Here is a 23,017-nt window from a genome sequence, read left to right on the forward strand (position 1 = left end):
TTATTCCCAACAACACCATCTTTCATGAATTGTGTAGCCGAGAACTCTCCTACAACCTCCACTGCCCTCAGGTATCCCTAATCACTGCCGCCACCTGCCTTTGTCCCCTTTCCTGGTCTGACTCGAGCCTCACATACACCTTGTGTCTCTCGAGCACAGGGTTGTAACCTTTCCCCCTCTTCGCTTCTGTCCTTCCCTTTTCTCGCTTCCCAGCACAGCCTCCCAATGCTGCGTCCAGCAGCCTACTGTCCTGCCCCATCTGTGCCACTGCAAATTCTCACAGGCAACATTCCAGCATCATCCCATACCCGTACCCTGTTCTCCCTCCCCTTCCCCACATCCAAGCCTCTTCTGTACCCCCACTACCAGCTGAGACTGTTCCTCATCACAGTTGGTCGTAGAGGCCAGAGAGACCATGTTTGTGTGTGAGAACTCTGCTTGTGTGGGCGTGCTTCTCTACACCTAAAGAAGGATTTTGGCTGATAGTTTGTTAACAGAAGACTGTGAAAAGCTATTTCTTTGACTTATATTTATGAAATGTGTATTCATTGTTCACTGACCTAAATTTATTTGTAGCATACCAGTTACAAAGTGTATATGGTACCAGAAAGAAAGAAAATTTCATGTCTGCCATAGCAGATTAAAGTTCTGTCCACAGAACATGAAAATATATAACAAATTAAGAGAAAGAAACTTCCACAGTAAGAGGTTAATGCGACACTCTTTCCTTGTATAGAAATGCTATTACTCAATAAGAAAATGTGTTTAAGTGATGATTTCACTGTCTCTGGGTGATAATACAGAAATAAATTTGTGTGAATCTGATAAATTAAAATTAATTTAGTGTTTCAAATCCAAAGGCTGTAATTTCAACTAAATACCTAGGAATTACAATTAAAAACAACTTAAATTGGAAAGAACCCATAGAAATGTTGTGGGGAAGGTGAGCAAAAGACTGTGTTTTGTTATCAGAACACTTGGAAGGTGCAACTGTTCTACTAAAGAGCCTGCCTACACTACACTTGGCCATACTCTTTTGGAGTACTGCTGCATGGTGTGGTATCCTTACCAGATAGGATTAATGGAGTACATGGAGAAAGTTCTGATTAATGTAGTACATTGAGAAAGTTCAAAGAAGAGCAAGATATTTTCTATTATTAAGAAATAGGGGAGAGAGTGTCACAGACATGGTAGAGGATTTGGGATGGACACCATCAAAACAAAGGCGTCTTTTGTTGTGGCGGAATCTTCTCACAAAATTTCAATCACCAACTTTCTCCTTCGAATGTGAATATTTTGTTGGCGCTGACCAACATATGGGGAAGCTATCATAATAATAAAATAAGGGAAATCTTAGCTCTGACAGAAAGATATAGGTGTTCATTTTTTCTGCGCACTGTTTGAGAGTAGAATAATAGAGAATTATTATGAAGTCGTTCAATGAACCCTCTGCCAGGCACTTAAATTCGATTTGCATGGTATCTATGTAGTACAGATATAGATGTTTAATTGTGTTACCTTTCTCTCCCAGAAGTTATAGACTAGCACATCTAATAATTCATTGTCTGTTCCCCTTAGCCTGTACACTAAATCAGAGATTTCAATTTGTACTTAAGGAGAAAATAGCAAAATTTGTAAGCAAAATTTGTAAGAATACCAAATTTCTGATATATTGTGGTGTGAAAGTACACAGTCTTAATTTATTTTTCCACATAGTTTCCAGCCACACATAGGTATTTGTTGTAGTGTATGGCAAACTTTGAGATTCCAAAATTATCGAATTCTGCCACCTGTGACTGAAGCCAGTCTACAATGGCAGTTTAACTCTTCTTTATAGTCAAAGCACTTTCAACCAAGCCACTTCTTCATGTGCAATACCATATTTAGATGATTATAAGACAAGGTTTTTTTCTGAGGTTCGCCATTTGAAAAATACGAGGTCATCTTCTATTTTCATATTAAACTATTGCTGCTGAGGTCAATAATTTATGTTGTTTAATAGGTTAGTATAGATGTCATGTTACATTTACAAATGACACTTTGGCTATTGAGGTTTTGTACAAATTTATTTTTAAGACTTCTGATGCTTTTATTCAAACAGGCTTGAGATTTCCCAATAAGCCAAAGCGCTCAATACAGTATTGACCTGGCTTGAATAGTCATGTGAGAATTAACTCAGGCACAATACATCAGAAGCTATGAAGTAGCCACTGCAACACACTAATGCTCTGTTTAAAAATTTACAATTTTGTGAAACACAGTAGGAAATAGCATTAAATCCTATCAACTTACAGACTTTCTTTGTGTTTAAATAGATTTGCAATAGAAGTCCTCATAAATGTATGGATACCATATTCATACATTTATGCTGCTTTTTATGTAAAGGTAACATTCAGAGGTGAAAATCTTGTCTTCCTACAACTTTTACTTGATTCTGAACCAAAGTCAATATTTTATTTGGTTATGAGAAACTGTAATAATTTCCCAGGTGAGTTGCAAATGATAAATTCTGTCACTGAACATACTGTATTAAGATACTGGGGGAAAATGTCACCAGCTTTTAACCAGCTTAAGACCAAGATCGTTACATTCAGATGAAACAAGAAAGAAAATTAATCCAGAATTTAATGTGTAACAAAAAATATAATTCACATTGAACCAACTGCAGTTTGTATTGGAAGAATAAATTACAGTGGAAAGACCTGTTGTGGAGATTGTACCAACAGAGGTCACTAGATAACAGAATGACCAAAAGTTTGAGAATTGAAGTGAATTGTTATTTCAATCTTTTATTTATGTATTTGTTGCTGTTGTTGGGTATGACCTGCACCCTAGAAGCTATTGTTGTTCATGTTTTGTTATTGTTCAAAAGCAGCAGTACGGAAGGTTTGGAGGAGGAACAGTGATGCCACCTTGGCTTAGTAATGAGATGAGTGCTGGGAGGGGACTGGTGAGTGGTCAACAAATTTTGTCATCCTACCAACCATAGGAATGTAAACTGGGTACTCTGGCTTTTTATGAACACCTACCATGTTTAAACTACAGTTTACCTGAATCCAACGTATTCAGAGTCAAATTTAAAATTGGACAAATACTCAACAACAGCATACATTTCCGCAAGAGATGCTAAAAAGTCTAGATTGATGCCAGTGGTGTACTTACACATTAAATGCAGGAATGTTGTCGACGCTCACCATGAGGTATGATGGGAATGATAGGCAGTGTGTCAGCTGCTGGTTCTACAAAGAGACAGTGGCCAACGGATGATATTTTTGGAAGCAAGACAGCGTGGTCATCGGTCTCATCGGATTAGGGAAGGAAGTTGACCGTGCCCTTTCAGAGGAACCATCCTGGCATTTGCCTGGAATGATTTAGGGAAATCACGGAAAACCTAAATCAGGATGGCCGGACGCGGGATTGAACCGTCGTCCTCCCGAATGCGAGTCCAGTGTCTAACCACTGCGCCACCTCGCTCGGTGTTGTTTATTTTATTTATCCTTGTATTATCAAAATGTAAACAACAAATAAATGGTATAAGTTTAGAATATATGGATTATTAACTTTTAATGCACATACCTTACATTCATAAAATGTAGTCATTTTGATTGTTCAGAATTTGTTAAGAAAACAAATTTTTCTCAAGGCGCCTCTTAAAAAATGAGGGGTCATCTTATATTGAGGGTCATCTTGTTATTTTTATTGTTGTGGTGTTCAGTCCAGAGACTGGTTTGAAGCATCTCTTCATGCCACTCCATCCTGCACAAGCTTCTTCATTCCAAGTACCTACTGCAACCTAAATCCTTCTGAATCTGTTTAGTGTATTCATCTTTTGGTCTCCCTCTATGACTTTTACCATCCACACTGCCCTCCAAAACTAAATTGGTGATCCGTTGAAGCTTCAGCCCATGTACTACCAACCAATCCCTTCTCCTAGTCAAGTTGTGCCACAAATTACTCTGCTCCCCAGTTCCATTCAGTACTTCCTCATTAGTTACATGATCTACCCATCTAATCATCAGAATTCTTCTGTAGCACCACATTTCAAAACCTTCTATTCTCTTCTCTTCTCGTCTGAACTATTTATCGTCCATGTTTCACTTCCATACATGGCTACACTCCATACAAATACTTTCAGAAAAGACTTCCTGATGCTTAAAACTATACTCAATGTTAACACATTTCTCTTCTTCAGAAATGCTTTCCTTGCCATGGCTGGTCTGCATTTTATACCCTTTCTACTTCAATCATCATCAGTCATTTTCCTCCCCAAATAGCAAAACTCATCTACTACTTTAAGTGCCTCATTTCCTAATCTAATTCCCTGAGCATCACCCGATTTAATTTGACTACATTCTATTATCCTCATTTTGCTTTTGTTGGTGTTTGTCTTATGTCCTCCTTTCAAGATGCTGTCATCCACCCATGGTAGCTGAGTGGTCAGCCGGCACAGTACCTCAGCGTGTTCGGTCAGAGGGTTAGTTGCCCCCTGTAATAAAAAAACTGAGTTAATGGATCAACGACAAACTGAGAAGGCTGTCTTGCGACGTCCGCCCCGAGCAGATACAATGAACGAACACAATCAAACTGAGATAAAAAAAAAAAAAAGTGGTCAGTGTGATAGAATGTCAATCCTAAGGGCACGGGTTCAATTCCCAGCTGGGTTGGAGATTTTTTCCACTCAGGAACTGGGTGTCGTGTTGTCCTAATCATCATCATTTGATCCTCATTGACATGCAAGTCACAGAAGTGGTGTCAAATCGAAAGACATGCACCCAGCAAATTGTGTACCTGACAGGAGACCCTAGTCACACGACATTTACAATACACTGTCCATTCCATTCAACTGCCCTTCCAGGTCATTTTATTTCTTCTCTGAGGATTTTAATTCCTACTCCAAACTTTTCTTTTGTTTCCTTAACTGCTTGCTCGATATATAGATTGAATAACATTGGAGATAAGCTACAATCCTGTCTCACTCCCTTCCAAACCACTCTTTCCCTTTCATTTCCACTGTCTCTTATAACTGCCATCTGGTTTCTGTACAAATTGTAAATAGCCTTTGGCTCCCTGAATTTTACCCCTGCCACCTTCAGAATTTGAAATAGAGTATTCCAGTCAACACTGTCAAAATATTTCCCTAAATCTACAAAAGCTTGAAATGTGGGTTGCCTTTCCTTAATGAATCTTCTAAGATATGTTGTAGGGTCAGTATTGCCTCATGTGTTCCTACATTTCTACAGAATTCAAGCTGATCTTCCCTGAGGTCAGCCTCTACAGTTTTTCCATTTGTCTGTAAATAATTCGTGTTGGTATTTTGCAGCCAGACTTATTAAACTGATAGTTTGGTAATATTTACACCTGTCAACACGTGTTTTCTTTGGGATTGGAATTATTATATTCTTCTTGAAGTCTCAGGGTATTTCACCTGTCTCATATATCTTGCTCACCAGATGGTAGAGTTTTGTCATGGCTGGCTCCCCCAAGGCTATCAATAGTTCTAATGGGATGTTGTCTACTGCCAGGGCCTCGATTCGACTTAGATCTTTCATTACTCTGTCAAACTCTTCACACAGTATCATATCCCCCATTTCATCTTCATCCATGTCCTCTTCCATTTCCATAATATTGCCCTCATGTACCTTACCCTTGTACCTCTATATACTCCTTCCACCTTTCTGCCTTCCCTTCTTTGCTTAGAACTGGTTTTCCATCAGAGCTCTTGATACTCATACAGGTGTTTCTCTTTTCTCCAACAATCTCTTTAACTTCCCTGTAGGCAGGATCTATCTTCTCCATAGTGATCTATGCCTCTACATCCTTACATTTGTCTTCTAGCCATCCCTGCTTAGCCTTTTTGCACTTCCTATCGATCTCATTTTTGAGACATTTATATTCCTTTTTGCCTGTTTCATTTACTGCATTTTTATATTTTCTCTTTCCATCAGTTAAATTCAATATCTCTCCTGTTACCAAAGAATTTCTACTAGTCCTTTGCTGCATTCACTTTTTCATCTCTCAAAGCTATCCATTCTTCCTCTAGTGTATTTCTTTCCCCTGTTCTTGTCAATCATTCGCTAATGCTCTCTCTGAAACTCTCTATAACCTCTGGTTCTTTCAGTTTATCCAGGTCCCATCTCCTGAAATTCTCAACTTTTTGCAGTTTCTTCAGTTTTACTCTACAGTTCATAACCAATAGATTGTGGTAAGAGTCCACATCTGCCCCTAGAAATGTCCTACAATTTAAAACCTAGTTCCTAAATCTCTGTCTAACCATTATATAAGCTATCTCTAACCTTCCAGTGTCTCCAGGCTTCTTCCATGTATACAACCTTCTTTCATGATTCTTGAACCAAGTGTTAGCCATGATTAAGTTACGCTCTGTGCAAAATTCTACCAGGTGGCTTCCTCTTTCATTCCTTACCCCCATTCCACATTAACCTACTACTTTTCCTTCTCTTCCTTTTCCTCCTGTTGACTACCATTCGCCCAAAACTACTGAATTTTCGTCTCCCTTGACTATTGAATAATTTCTTTTATCTCATCATACATTTCTCTTACACTCAGGTAAATATGGTAGCTTAACTGCTATACACCAGATTGGGGCTCTGAGGGAGGTGACACACTATTTCCCATTGGAAATCTCACAGTTTGGTCACAGCACTTCGTACTATATGCAGGTGGGTCTTAACATGCAGGAAAATCATACCAGAGCTCAATGTGCAATGGCATTTGTTTTGGATGACCCTTCAAGTCTTTTAGTATGTTACAATAACTTTCAGCATTAATTGTAGCATTTCTCTCCAATTACTTCAGTATCAGAATTCCTTTTCTGTCTCAAAAGACAGTTGTCATTGGTTTCCTGCTGGAAAGTGTTTGACTACACTTTTTTAGATGTTATTCAGTGACCCAGTATGATCCCATTGCAGTGACAGATGTTTCATTTCTACATTCACACTGCACGCACGTATATCATCTCCTATCACTATCTGGTCAAGATAAGCTTCACCCTTTCTTTTGTAACACACTACAAAATACAATGCTGCTACCGTATGCTGTGCCTTTTGCTCTTCAGAAAGGACTTCAGCGCCAATTGTGAATTAAATTTCTGGTAGCCCAAATCTTTCATAATCGCTTTGTACAGAAGAGTACAACTAATCCGTGGAAAATGAACACAAAGCTGTGAGATGGTGAGTCTGCAGCTTTCTCTAACCCTTTTGTCAATCAAATGTATTGGATTTGCTTTCACAGTACTTGGTTGACCATTTTTTTCTTAATTGTGGACATTGGTTCACCAATTTTCAAACATTGGGTGCCATTGTAGAACACCACTCTCACTCATTACTCTTGGCTCATAAACTTTACAAAGTTTGCAATGAACATCACTAGTTTCACAATTTTTTACCACAAGAAATCTTGCGCAGATGAATAGAAATTCGAACATCAAGAAGGAGCTGTGTGAGATAACTGAAGTTGGTAGGCATGTTTCTACATCTGAAAGATGATGTCTATTCAAATTTCATGCCATTTACGTAAGTGTGATGCCACTATGAGGATGTAAATCAGGTTTGCTTCAAATACACACTGTAAATATTGTGAGCATTACTTATCTTTGAGATTGGACATAGTGAGTTGATATTAGTCAAGAATGCCTTTAAAACTATGAAGATGCTGTTATGAATAGCTCACTGAGTTGGAACGAGGTAGTGTAATAGGGTTATGAGAAGCTAGATGATCCTTCTGCAATACCGCTGAATGACTTGGCAGGAATGTACCCACTGTATACAACTGCTGGCAGTGGAGATCGCAGGAAGGTGCGATCACAAGAAGACCAGGCTCCTGACGGCCATGTGGTACAGCCGAGAGGGAGTGTGTATGACTGTGGTGCATCTTACTGTGCCTGCAGCAGCAAAGTAACACATGAATTGTTACAAGTTGGTTACGTCAAGGACAGCTCTGAGCCTGTAGCGTGCACCCTACTGATCACAAATCACCACCATTTATGACTTTATTTGTGTACAGCAAGGGCTCATTGAAGGGCAGAGTGGATATCTGTTGTGTTTTCTGATGAAAGCCAGTTCTACCTCAGTGCCAGTGATGGCCGTGTGTTTGTTAGGAGGTAGCCAGGTGAGTACCTGCAATCAACATGTCTACAACCAAGACATAATATACCTACACTTGGAGCTATGGTCTGGGGTGTCATTTCATATGACAGCAGGAGCACTCTCATGGTTATCCTATGCACCATGACCACAAATTTGTATGTTAGTCTGGTGATAAGACCTTTTGTGCTGCCATTCATGAACAGCATTCTAGGGGGTGTTTTCCAACAAGATAGTGCTTGCCAAAATTGTAACTCGACATGCTCCACAGATAGTTAACATATTGCCTTGGCCTCTTAATCACCTGATCTGTCTTCAGTCAAGCATGTATGGAACTTTATTGGACAACAACTGCAGTGTCATCCACAACCTGCATTAACCATCCCTGTATTGACTGATCAAGTGCAGCAGGCATGGAACACCATCTGACAAATTGACATCCAGCACCTGTACAACAGAATGCATCCATGTTTGAGTGCTTGTATTCAACATTGTAGCAGTTAAAGCTGGCTATTAATATACATGCATTTCACATTTGCAATGGCTTTTCTCACTCTTATGTTAACCTGTGATTCTGCAATGTTAATCACTTACATATGTTACCTAGACAAATGTATTCCCAAAATTTTATTATTTTAATTTTTTCTGTCAAAGTATACCACACAGTTCAAGAAACTTCTGATTGCACACATGTTGAAAGCACATGGCTTGGACAGGAACAGAGATGTGACCTTGACTCTCTGGTGCTCACAGTGTAATGGTTGCAGGTGCTTTCTGCCATAACAGCAGTGCCACTATCTCTTTTGTTATGCGTGCTATATGAAAACTGAAGTCATTTTATGAATAGCCATTGTATTTTAAATCTGTAGTAACTGGTCACAAAATGTGTTTCACTCCTACTTCTTAATAGTACACATATGCTGAAACTTTTATACTGTCTCTTATAGGTTGTCAACGATAAACTAGTACTTAATATAATAATTGGTCTAAAAAGTAATGCAGTGAAACAGCAGGGATAAGCAATGAGTTTACTAGCAATATCAAGACAGTCTCCATGAATCTGGTACAAAATGTAATGAGTAATGTTTTAGTACATTAGCTTCAATAATGATCTAATATATTGAGAAACACCAGCCAAACAAGCCTAAAAAAGAAACATGGAGATTGTCAGAAGCCTTTTGTCCCTTAAAGCGTGTTACAGATGTTGGTCTTTACAGATGTGTTTGTTGATGGCAAGAACGATGGTTTTAATATTCAAAAAAATTCTTAGCAACTTTGGAAAAGAAAATTTGGCACAAATTCTGAACAAAAAAGTAGAAAGGAATTTTATGACGGCTCCCAAACCCACAAATTGTATAAAACATGGGTAGTGACCAGGATGTAGCTATGTCTGTTGGCCAAAAAATAATTAGTGACAAGAATTGCACCAGCTAGAATGAAGAGATAACTTATCTTTATTTCTGACAAAACGTGCACCAGCAATACAAGTCCAAGTAATATCCAAGAGTAATCTGTGCACTGAGCCTAGTCGAATACAATAGCTCCGCTATGAACTCCACAAAAGGCTAGCAATAGACAATCGACAATAGACTGTCCGTCTTGGGGCCAGTGCTCCTCCTTATATGCAAAAGGCAGAGGGCGCTGCGGACCCGAGCTCAGCCATGGCGCGACCTCTTCCATCGGCAGTAATGCCCTGAGACGCCGATGGTCGCGACAGGAACTGTGTCATGGTCAGGGTGCGCGTGCGTGAGTTGGTTGGTTGGTTGGTTGGGTCCATGGATACAACAAGAAGTTAATATTTCAAGAGCAAAACCAGGGTAATCTCACTGCCAACAGTTTAAAGAGAAAAGCTGAAGTAGGATTGACAGACATTAAAACATTGCCATAGACTGTGAATAGGTGCAGAAAAAAAGTTTTATGACGCTTCTTCATCAAGAAAAGAATCAGACTGCTGGTTGGAGAAGTTAAATATGAAATATGTGCTGTAACAAGATAAAGGTCCAAACACTGCAATGCAATAATTATAAATATCAAGAACAGAGTCAGAAATGATAATCAGCAATCATGTCTTATTTGGTATTTCAACATCAACTGCAGAATACATTGTTTTTGCTAAAAATATTATTGTTATTGTAACCACCCTCTCAACCTCAGTGTTATTAAATAACTTTTACTTATACATTTACCAGTACAAAATCATGAAAGTGAAGAGCACAGAGATCACTTTGTCTTAAATTGGAAGTAGGCAGATGTACCACAGTTCATACATTAAACATGGGTAAAAGTTATAGCAGTTAAATTTTAATTTAAAAAACTGATTTGCATTTGAAAAGGTATCTGTAATGCATTTTGTCACAACACCTTATTCTTCCACAGGACAAGGATCAATATGACATTCCTGCCGAGCAAACATATTATACTATATCTCATCTGGAGCTGCATCATCAATATGAATTTTGGGTAACAGCGTCCACACTGGTTGGTGAAGGAGCAGCTTCTAGACATGTTGTACAAGTACCAGCAAGCCATGTACCTGCTCGCATGGCCTCTTTCAGCAATCATATCAATGTAGCATTGGAGGGAGATTTTCAGTTGCACTGCATTGTTGTGGGACAACCAAGTCCAAAAAGAATGTGGACAAGGAAGTAAGTTTTACACTATAGTTCAAATATCAAAGCGTATTAGTGTGTTCCCGAGTAGAACATCAAGTTTTTCTAAAATAAAATTGTCTTGCTGAACTAATTAACCTTCAATATCTCATGAATGTCAGAAAATGAGGATCTGGGACAGGAAAGACATTTTAATTTTAGTTAATTAATTCATTCGCATAACATGTTTCATGTGTCACCATGAATGATGACGAAGTTTGTTTTGTGGAGCACTAAACTGTGTGGTCGTCAGCTCCTGTACAAAGTCCCAATTTTTACACAGTCCATTTTCTTTTCACAGTCCAGTGTAGTCACAGATGATGATGATGATGATGAAATTATGAGGACAACACAAACACCCACTCCTCAGGCAGAGAAAATCCCCCATGAAATGATGAGGACAACAAAATACCCAGTCCCCAGGCAGAGAAAATCGCCAACCCAGCCGGAAATCGTACCCGGGACCGCATGATCCAGGGGCAGCAATGTTAGCCCCTAGACCACGAGCTGTGGACACTCTCACCATAAAGAAAAGTCCCCAGGGATTTAGAATGAGTCAAAATGCGTACCATACAGGGGAAAGATGAAAATTTCTCAACCTGCCAAGAAGTATCTGTATTTTTTTTTTAATTCATGAAAAAAATGGTTCAAATGGCTCTGAGCACTATGGGACTTAACTTCTGAGGTCATCAGTCGCCTAGAACTTAGAACTACTTAAACCTAACTAACCTAAGTACATCACACACATCCATGCCTGAGGCAGGATTCGAACCTGCGACCGAAGCGGTCGCGCGGTTCCAGACTGTAGCGTCTAGAACCGCTCGGCCAACTCGGCCGGCCTTAATTCATGAAGCCACTTATTTCTACTCTAGTAACCTTGCAAGTCGATATACTTTGTCCAATATTTTACTGGCAATACATTCCATTCCAGCAGTGTGCAGGTCTGTAAAATAGCAGCATACATCATTGGATTGTTTCATAAGCTAATGTACAAGAAAACACACTTTACATCCCAAAACACACAGGTTTTAACCTTTACTGGGAAAGAGACAGACATACCTTATTTTCTTGCAACTATCTTCCACCTGCTATTTTGGCTTTCCTGTCAGGTTTTGAGGGCCCATGTCTCACTACAGTAACAAATTGACCCAAAATCAGTTAAACTATTTTAAATTGTTCAAAAATTGCTGGGAAAGCCACATTATTATTTGATTTTGGCCAGTGTTTAACAAATTGGAGTAGACTCCGTATAAACCATGAACTGTGGATGTATTTTGTTTGGTGACAAATATATAAAACAAAGAATTTGATGCCAGTGCAGTATTCCAGTTTTGCAAGCGGTTAATGCTTTGAAACCTTTATCATTGGCCATTTCTGTCACAAAATGATGTAGTCTTCTCAAGTCTCACATGACGGTACAATTGCAGCTATTTTCCAGAACTAGTTTTATGTTGGGTTATTCTCTGTCAACCGATTCCCAAGGCTTTCTGGAGTGTCCTTGTCCTGTCAGTCTGGCAGCATTCACCTAGATCTTTTTCTATTTCTTGAACAGCCCTGAATGACCAATTTTGTCCATGTATTGCTATTTTTTCTGCTCTCTGAGCAAGGTCACTGTGTTCATTCAGTGTAAAGGTCTTAGATCCATTTGTCAGCACTGTCAACACTCACCAGCTGTAAGCTGTATTCTGCTTGTTAACTCATAGCTTCGCTCTGAAGTTTCTAAATATTTCTCTGGTTTTTGACATCCTGGTATCCTAGTTTGAGGTGAAGAAGGTTTCTAGTGAGTAGCGTTATGAGAAAAATTGAGAAATATATAAAGAGAAGATAGTTGAACATACAAGGGTTGTCCGTAAAGTAAGATCTCCAATGCGCTGCTGTTGGGACGGAGCAAGCTAGCTTAAATCTGACAATGGTGCCATGTTCCTTGTTTCCCATACCACTATTCTTGCTAGTCCCTACCTCTTTGTGATGCTTATTCTTGGTGTAGCAGCTGTTAACAATGGAAGGAAAATCAACACTTCTGCCAAGCGTGAATTGCATTCTGTGATTATATGTCTGTGGTTTAAGGGATCAACGCATATTGAAATCCATTGACAGGTGACTGATGCATATGGAGAAAAGTGTATGGACATAAAAAATGTGCAGAAGTGGTCTAGGGAGGTAGCAGGTGGCCATACAAACGTGCACGATGGTGCTGGCCTCGGGCATCTGTCAGTTTTGGATGAAACAGTAATGAAAGTTGAAGTAGTTTTGCTTGTAGATTGGCATGTGTGAGGTATTGAACTGAACTGATTGGGAACATCTATAAGACTCTATTTTTGATAGACATTTTGAAGTATCACAAGGTGTATGCCCAGTGGGTGCCACCAATGCTCACTGACAAACACAAAAATAAGCATATTACAATTGCCCACAAGTTTCTGCACCATTATGTGAAAGAGCATGAGGAATTTGTGGATTCATTTGTAACTAGGGACGAGACTTTGGTCAACTACTTCATGCCAGAGACAAAGGAACAATCAAAACAATGGTGACATTCTGGTTCTCTAAATGTCAATCAGTTCACGCAAACCCCACCAGCAGGACACGGCAAAGGCATTCTTCTGGTCTACAAACTGGAAGGAGGTACAAAATCAACATGGCCAGGTACTGTGACACAATAACAAAGCTATGCTGGGCTATACAGTACCCAAGGAGGGGTCGGCTGACACAGGGAGTACGATTGCACCATGACAATGCCTGCCCTCAGGTCACCGGCTTCACGACAGTTTTTCCTCACCAAATTCAGTGTGAAATTATTGACAATCCTCCATAAAGTCCTGATTTGGCTCCCACTGACTATTACTTGTTCCCCAATTTTAAACACCACTTGGGAGGGGGAATGAAATTCTCAAGCAACAAAGAGCTGAAGACAGCTGTCCATTACTTAGTGCACAAATCAGTGGGGGAGTGGTATGATGTGCATATGAAAAAGCTTCCTGATTGTCTCCAAAAAGGCATTGACATAGCAAGGACTATGTTTAAAAATAGCTAAAAGCCCAAGCTTTCAGAATCTGTAATTGGTTTTGCAATAAAATGAAGTTTACTGTGTGAAAAAGTAACAATGAAGAATGATGTAGGCTGGCAAGAAAGTGTCAGCAGCAGAAAAGAATGAGTTTTGAAAAGAAAACTGTTAGTAGAATGTATCTTTACAAAGACTCAGGATTAATAGAGAAGCTGACAAATATACTGCTCTTCTCTGTCACAAGACAACATACAGTTTAATGAGGACTCTGAACATTGGTACAAACTACAATTTTCACACTCACTGTCAACATTGCATTACAGGAAGTGAAAGTAATGTTAACTGGCAGAAAAAAATTGTACTACAATCCATCAAGTGATCTCTAGTTACATATGTTATTATTATCATATACAGTATCATCCCTTTATTAACTAAACCTAACTGGCCATGATATTTTACAGTAAAATCACAGTGGAAACTCCTGGGTGGAACATCAACAATATTAAGAAAAAGATAGATTACTAATCACTTTAAAGATGACATATCAAGTTGCAGACAGGCACAATGAAAAGACTGTTAGACATTTAGTTTCAGCCAAGCCTTCTTCAAGAAAGAAACACACACACGTTCACACAAGCAAACACACCTCAAATAAATGTGAACACCATCTCTCACAGCTTGGACTGGTCCAGTCTTGGCTGCAGGAGATGGCAGTCATGTGCACTTGAGGTATGCTTGCTTGTGTGAATGTGCTTGTTTTTTCTTTTGTGAATAAAGTTTTGGCCAAAGGCTAAATCTGTAACAGACTTTTTGTTGTGCCTGTCTGCAACTAGATGTTTCTTATTTCACTTTAAGTATTTGACAGTCACCATCTGTTAAATAATTGTTTTATCATTCAACCACCTCTACAGCTTTCTTCCAATTTTTGTTCTTACAAACATGTTACTTCAGAAATTTGAGAAAAAAAGTAGTTATTTGATGTTTGGTTATTTGCTCAGGTGTCTACCAGCCTTGCTCCAGTTTTTTCCTGCCTCAGTTGGTGTGAAATAGATATTTCTTATCTTCCATATTTTTAAATTGTGATGTAATACTTACTAAATAATGTTCATTCTAACTGTGATTTGTTCTTTGTACAATTTTATTTTTTCAGTGGGAAAGCAATAACAGAAGACTCCCACATAAAAATTAATGACGAGTATTCACTGTTTGCTAGTTCAGTGCAAACAACAGACTCTGGGAACTACACATGCTCAGCTGAAAACATGTTTGGGAAGGATGAAATAACATATTCGGTAAAAGTTCAGGGTAGCTATCATTCTTTGATCTATTGTTGAGCAACAAAAATGGTGAAGTTAACAGTAATGGTTTAAGTTTTAAATCTTAAGTTTATTAGAATTCATCTAAATTTTATAAATTTGTGATATTCATTACAGATGTTCTCCATTTGTGTTTTTCTGTTTCTTACATGCCCAACAGAGAACAGAAATAGAGGAAGTAAGTAAAATAGAGCCTTGTGTGTGGTAAGTTAAGTATACTTTTGTTATAGTTATACTGTTTTCAGAGCTTTGTTGTTTTTTTGTGTAGACAAATTATAAAATTTTTATTCTCTTGGTAGCTGATAAAATGATTATAAAATAAGCTCTGCAATAGTCAATACTGGCAACCCTTCCCGATGTCACACGGGTAGCACTAAGTATCTACATCTGTAAAATTTCTCTGATGTGGCAGTTATTTTGTTTATGGGGCACTGTGTGGAGCTATGATAAAAAAATCAGGTAAATGACTTTCATCCCTTTTGTGTAAATTAACCAATTTAAGCAGCACACGCCACTTGCCAGTGTACTGCACTGCCTAAAGGCGACAGTGGACTGCCCGACTGCAACATGCTAACCATGTGAGCTGTGCATTGATGACTGTGAGCCAGTCATTAGCTGGCAATCACCACCTGGCCTGTTCCTGCTGCTGCACATGGTGTGGTAGCTTGCAGTTCCCATCATTTCCAAGAGATGTCACCCCAAATGGCAATTAAATGCAAAACAGATAATGTTCGTACCTCCCAAGAGCTTGCTGAATCTAGTGCCTGTAGTGATGAGAAATGCTAGGGGAATTTATAAGTAGGGGCAAAAACACAAATTTATAAATGCCAGGGCATTTATGCATTTTAAAGATTACCTGATAAGCAGTGCCTATAAAAAAAATTTAAGCTGTATTTTGTATTCGAAAAGATGTTTTGCAACTCAGTTCTTCATTATTAAATCTTTTTTATGTTAGTTTCTTATTTTATCTTCACATCAGAGCAGTCATACAAAAGCAGATAGAGAAAGGAGCAGAATAGAAAATTATAGTCTGTCTCAGATATCACTTGTATCTGACCATAAAGCCTTTTTCTTTTTTCCTCTCTCAAACAAAAACAGTTTAACATTTAAGAACATATTTATCAACAAGAAACACATGCCAACTGTTAAATGCATTCAACAGTGATTTTGTCATCAGCAATCATTCTTCAATAATATTTGGAGATTTGACATGGATTATAAAATGTGTTACATTACAAAGGGCTGACCTAAGGACAATGTTTTTCTTATATCAGCTTATCGTTGCACAGCTGTTCAATGTGGTGTGTGTGTGTGTGTGTGTGTGTGTGTGTGTGTGAGAGAGAGAGAGAGAGAGAGAGAGAGAGAGAGAGAGAGAGAGAGAGAGAGAGGGAGGGAGAGAGAGAGATAGAGCGAGATTTAATCTGCTTTGGTCATATTCCTGGGCACATTTGTAAATTTCTGGATATTTGTGAGGCCCACGTCACTAAGTGTCTTCTGCCACAAGTGTCAAAACCCTTAAAGTAGTTCTGAGAATAACCTTCACATACAGACACAAAGATATATGGGGGACTTAAATTTATCACAGCTCAGCTACTTGTACCAAATATTTATAAATCACAAACAGAAATATTCCTTGTGGATCAGTGCATCTCTTAGTCAGGACCTTATCAAAATCCATTCAGTAGTTCCTAAGATTAGCCTTCAAACATGGATGGAAGATCTTTAAATTTACAACATGTATAGAAGGAGATATATACAGGGTGAGTCACCTAACGTTACCGCTGGATATATTTCGTAAGTCACATCAAATACTGACGAACCGATTCCACAGACCGAACGTGAGGAGAGGGGCTAGTGTAACTGTTTAATACAAACCATACAAAAATGCACGGAAGTGTGTTTTTTAACACAAACCTACGTTTTTTTAAATGGAACACCGTTAGTTTTGTTAGCACATCTGAACATATAAACAAATACGTAATCAGTGCCATTTGTTGCATTGTAAAATGTTAATTACATCCGGAGATATTGTAACCTAAAGTTGACGCTTAAGTACCATTCCTCTGCTGTTCGATCGTGTGTATCGGAGAGCAGTGCAACATACATTGCGTTTCTACTCGCCCTGTATATAGGTTCTGGTAATACTAATTTCATGTGGCTCAATGTCCAGGTGCAAGCCTTTCAATTGGATGCCACTTCAGTGACTTGTGTCTCATGAGCCAATTATTGAACTGTAAAAAGGTGATCTACAATTTAACATGGAATCCAAAACATGTTTCATTTCTGGTGAATCTCTACATCAATGAGGGGTGATCACTAGCTTAAAAATAAAATTAAAATAAAAAGGTACGTGCTCCAGCCAGAATTTAATTCCATACCCTTCCAGTTACTAACCATGTGCCTCACTGTGAGACCACCAAGCCTGACATCAATGCTGCTCCAAAAAAGGAGAAAAACATTTTAACATGGAATCCAAACCATCCTTCATTTCTGGTGAATGTCCAAATTGTGGAGAAGTGAACATTAGGTACAAAGAAAGAGTGAAAAAACCATGGTCTGACCAAAATTCAATCCTGTGACCTTTTTATTTTCAGACATGTTCTTTACCACTAGTCCACCGGGCCTGACTCTTGATTCTACTCAAGCAACCCTGCTCTCTGGAGTTGCGGTGGCAGAACTGTTGGATGGTAATACCATTGTTATTACATTAGTGGCAGACTTTAACTTGTCATAGTTCAGCCAATTTCCACAAAATATTTATAAATTATATACAGAAACCATCTACATTAATCAATGTATGTATTACTCAAAACCAGATCAAAAACTCTACAGTAGTTCCTGAGATTATCTCAAACATACAGTCGTAAATGAGCAACTTCAGTTTATATATAGAGAGAAGAAAAGGTTAATTTTAATAATCAACAGCCTCAGTTGCACCATTTACCTAGAATTTACCTAGGTTTCAGTCGGGATAACCCAACCATCTTCAGAATAACGGTAACTACCATTTGTCCATAGTGGACATTGTCAAGCTAAAACTACAAATCCATAAATTATCATCAGACTGTAAAACCTTATCTGAAACTACCTTGCCCCACTTTGCGACCACGATGCGACAGCCATGAGTGCTTTGTAGTTTTAGCTGGACAATGTCCACTATGGCACTATGGACAAATGGTAGTTACTGTTATTCTGAAGAAGGATGGGTTATCCTGAATGAAACCTAGATAAATTCTAGGTAAACGGTGCAACTGAGGCTGCTGATTATTAAAATTAAAATTAATATTTATATATTTATACATTTGCTGACAGGGCCTCAAAATATTGAAGATATTTAAGAAGAGTAGTTGTGTGTCTGTGTGCGTGCGTGCATACGCGCTCGCACACGCTCGCGTGTAAACTGATCAGGAATACCAAAACTGTGGAGGAGAGGTGAACACAAAGCCATATTAAAATCTGGCAAAGATTGAAATGATTTCGAAAACTGTTAGATAATCATCATCTTATGGCATCTTTACAATTTTATGAAGATTGTTTCATTTTTGATCCCACAACCAACAGCATGTAGGATAGTAAAAAACTGCACATTTTAAATAATCAGTCTGGTTAAACATACAGAACATGTGTATGCAAGAAACCATCTTTATGGACCAACTAGTGACCCACACTGATTTTGCATGGGTAGTACTAAATATCTACAGCTGGATGACTTGTCTGATGTTGCAGTAATTTTGCTTGGAAAACACTGCTTAGATTTATGATTAAATCATAGAATGACATTAGGTAGTTGAATGTTAGCTCCAAATTCTAGCAGTGATCATATTTGTATAGGAAGTTAAATGAAACTTGATGGTTTCAACCTCCAGAAGTAACTCTTAAAAGCATATCATTTATGTTTTAACTTTGGCCCAGCAGATACTTTCTATGTATTTAAAATAATTCCTTGCATACTGCATTGATATTCTCTTCAGGATTAGGGGAAAAAATGAAATATTGCATTGTGATGTTGCATGTGACAGGGCCGCATACAACTGAATATGTGAAAATACCTCATGCTCAGTTCAGCTCCAGCAGTGTCCATTGTCTGAACCTATGCTTTGTTAAGGGTCATATGAAAGATGAAGTTAATTTTAATTGGAAAGGTTAGTCTATGAGTACTATTGGTACTCTTGGTATTAAAAACAGTTTGTTTCATTCCTCAACCAGTTAATATTGTGCACTTGATGAAATTTTTTTGAGACTAGTTATTTGAATCTTATTCCACTGCAAAGTTGGGGCATGTTTAAATTTCTCGTTGAAAAAATAGGTGCACTTAATTTTTGTATTAATTAATGTGATGGAGTTCCATGCAGCATCAATGAATTTAAAAATTCAGTGTGGTAATGCGCTATGTCCTCTCCATGTAAGACTGTGCCAACAGAATAATAAATATGTGATGGGGCCTCAAACTTAAACAGGATTTTAAGGTGAAAAATTGTTCTTCCTTGAAACCAATCAAGTGTTATAGTTTACGTGTTGTGAACTTTAATTCCAAGATATTTGGTACCAAAAAAAAGACATTACCAATATTTATTTTACTGATAGTTGCTTGAAATTAGCTATTTCCTATTTTGAGCAAGTCATTAGCAAAATGTACATTATCTTGTCTCAAAGATAGAACTTTCATATTAGTTAAGTTCCAGTCCCCCCCCCCCCCCCCCCCCCCCCCCATGAACCATGGACCTTGCCGTTGGTGGGGAGGCTTGCGTGCCTCAGCGATACAGATGGCCGTACCGTAGGTGCAACCACAACGGAGGGGTATCTGTTGAGAGGCCAGACAAACATGTGGTTCCTGAAGAGGGGCAGCAGCCTTTTCAGTAGTTGCAGGGGCAACAGTCTGGATGATTGACTGATCTGGCCTTGTAACATTAACCAAAATGGCCTTGCTGTGCTGGTACTGCGAACGGCTGAAAGCAAGGGGAAACTACAGCCGTAATTTTTCCTGAGGACATGCAGCTTTACTGTATGATTAAATGATGATGGTGTCCTTTTGGGTAAAATATTCCGGAGGTAAAATAGTCCCCCATTCGGATCTCCAGGCGGGGACTACTAAAGAGGACGTTGTTATCAGGAGAAAGAAAACCGGCATTCTACGGATCGGAGCGTGGAATGTCAGATCCCTTAATCGGGCAGGTAGGTTAGAAAATTTAAAAAGGGAAATGGATAGGTTAAAGTTAGATATAGTGGGGATTAGTGAAGTTCGGTGGCAGGAGGAACAAGACTTTTGGTCAGGTGATTACAGGGTTATAAATACAAAATCAAATAGGGGTAATGCAGGAGTAGGTTTAATAATGAATAAAAAAATAGGAGTGCGGGTTAGCTACTACAAACAGCATAGTGAACGCATTATTGTGGCCAAGATAGACACAAAACCCATGCCTACTACAGTAGTACAAGTTTATATGCCAATTAGCTCTGCAGATGATGAAGAAATTGATGAAATGTATGACGAGATAAAAGAAATTATTCAGGTAGTGAAGGGAGACGAAAATTTAATAGTCATGGGTGACTGGAATTCGTCAGTAGGAAAAGGGAAAGAAGGAAACATAGTAGGTGAATATGGATTGGGGAGAAGAAATGAAAGAGGAAGCCGCCTTGTAGAATTTTGCACAGAGCATAACTTAATCATAGCTAACACTTGGTTCAAGAATCATAAAAGAAGGTTGTATACCTGGAAGAATCCTGGAGATACTAAAAGGTATCAGATAGATTATATAATGGTAAGACAGAGATTTAGGAACCAGGTTTTAAATTGTAAGACATTTCCAGGGGCAGATGTGGATTCTGACCACAATCTATTGGTTATGAACTGCAGATTGAAACTGAAGAAACTGCAAAAAGGTGGGAATTTAAGGAGATGGGACCTGGATAAACTGAAAGAACCAGAGGTTGTAGAGAGTTTCAGGGAGAGCATAAGGGAACAATTGACAGGAATGGGGGAAAGAAATACAGTAGAAGAAGAATGGGTAGCTCTGAGGGATGAAGTAGTGAAGGCAGCAGAGGATCAAGTAGGTAAAAAGACGAGGGCTAATAGAAATCCTTGGGTAACAGAAGAAATATTGAATTTAATTGATGAAAGGAGAAAATATAAAAATGCAGTAAATGAAGCAGGCAAAAAGGAATACAAACGTCTAAAAAATGAGATCGACAGGAAGTGCAAAATGGCTAAGCAGGGATGGCTAGAGGACAAATGTAAGGATGTAGAGGCTTGTCTCACTAGGGGTAAGATAGATACTGCCTACAGGAAAATTAAAGAGACCTTTGGAGAGAAGAGAACCACTTGTATGAATATCAAGAGCTCAGATGGCAACCCAGTTCTAAGCAAAGAGTGGAAGGCAGAAAGGTGGAAGGAGTATATAGAGGGTTTATACAAGGGCGAAGTACTTGAGGACAATATTATGGAAATGGAAGAGGATGTAGATGAAGATGAAATGGGAGATAAGATACTGCGTGAAGAGTTTGACAGAGCACTGAAATACCTGCGTCGAAACAAGGCCCCGGGAGTAGACAACATTCCATTAGAACTACTGATGGCCTTGGGAGAGCCAGTCATGACAAAACTCTACCATCTGGTGAGCACGATGTATGAGACAGGCGAAATACCCACAGACTTCAAGAAGAATATAATAATTCCAATCCCAAAGAAAGCAGGTGTTGACAGATGTGAAAATTACCGAACTATCAGTTTAATAAGTCACAGCTGCAAAATACTAACGCGAATTCTTTAGAGACGAATGGAAAAACTGGTAGAAGCCGACCTCGGGGAAGATCAGTTTGGATTCCGTAGAAATGTGGGAACACGTGAGGCAATACTAACCTTACGACTTATCTTAGAAGAAAGATTAAGAAAAGGCAAACCTACGTTTCTAGCATTTGTAGACTTGGAGAAAGCTTTTGACAACGTTAACTGGAATACTCTCTTTCAAATTCTGAAGGTGGCAGGGGTAAAATACAGGGAGCGAAAGGCTATTTACAATTTGTACAGAAACCAGATGGCAGTTATAAGAGTCGAGGGGCATGAAAGGGAAGCAGTGTTTGGGAAAGGAGTGAGACAGGGTTGTAGCCTCTCCCCGATGTTATTCAATCTGTATATTGAGCAAGCAGTAAAGGAAACAAAAGAAAAATTCGGAGTAGGTATTAAAATTCATGGAGAAGAAGTAAAAACTTTGAGGTTCGCCGATGACATTGTAATTCTGTCAGAGACAGCAAAGGACTTGGAAGAGCAGTTGAACGGAATGGACAGTGTCTTTAAAGGAGGATATAAGATGAACATCAACAAAAGCAAAACGAGGATAATGGAATGTAGTCAAACTAAATCGGGTGATATTGAGGGGATTAGATTAGGAAATGAGACACTTAAAGTAGTAAAGGAGTTTTGCTATTTAGGGAGCAAAATAACTGATGATGGTCGAAGTAGAGAGGATATAAAATGTAGACTGGCAATGGCAAGGAAATCGTTTCTAGAGAAGAGAAATTTGTTAACATTGAGTATAGATTTAAGTGTCAGGAAGTCGTTTCTGAAAGTATTTGTATGGAGTGTAGCCATGTATGGAAGTGAAACATGGACGATAACCAGTTTGGACAAGAAGAGAATAGAAGCTTTTGAAATGTGGTGCTACAGAAGAATGCTGAAGATAAGGTGGGTAGATCACGTAACTAATGAGGAGGTATTGAATAGGATTGGGGAGAAGAGAAGTTTGTGGCACAACTTGACTAGAAGAAGGGATCGGTTGGTAGGACATGTTTTGAGGCATAAAGGGATCACAAATTTAGCATTGGAGGGCAGCGTGGAGGGTAAAAATCGTAGAGGGAGACCAAGAGATCAATATACTAAGCAGATTCATAAGGATGTAGGTTGCAGTAGTTACTGGGAGATGAAGAAGCTTGCACAGGATAGAGTAGCATGGAGAG

This window comes from Schistocerca nitens, chromosome 3 (assembly GCF_023898315.1).
Source record: "Schistocerca nitens isolate TAMUIC-IGC-003100 chromosome 3, iqSchNite1.1, whole genome shotgun sequence".
Lineage (NCBI taxonomy): Eukaryota > Metazoa > Arthropoda > Insecta > Orthoptera > Acrididae > Schistocerca > Schistocerca nitens.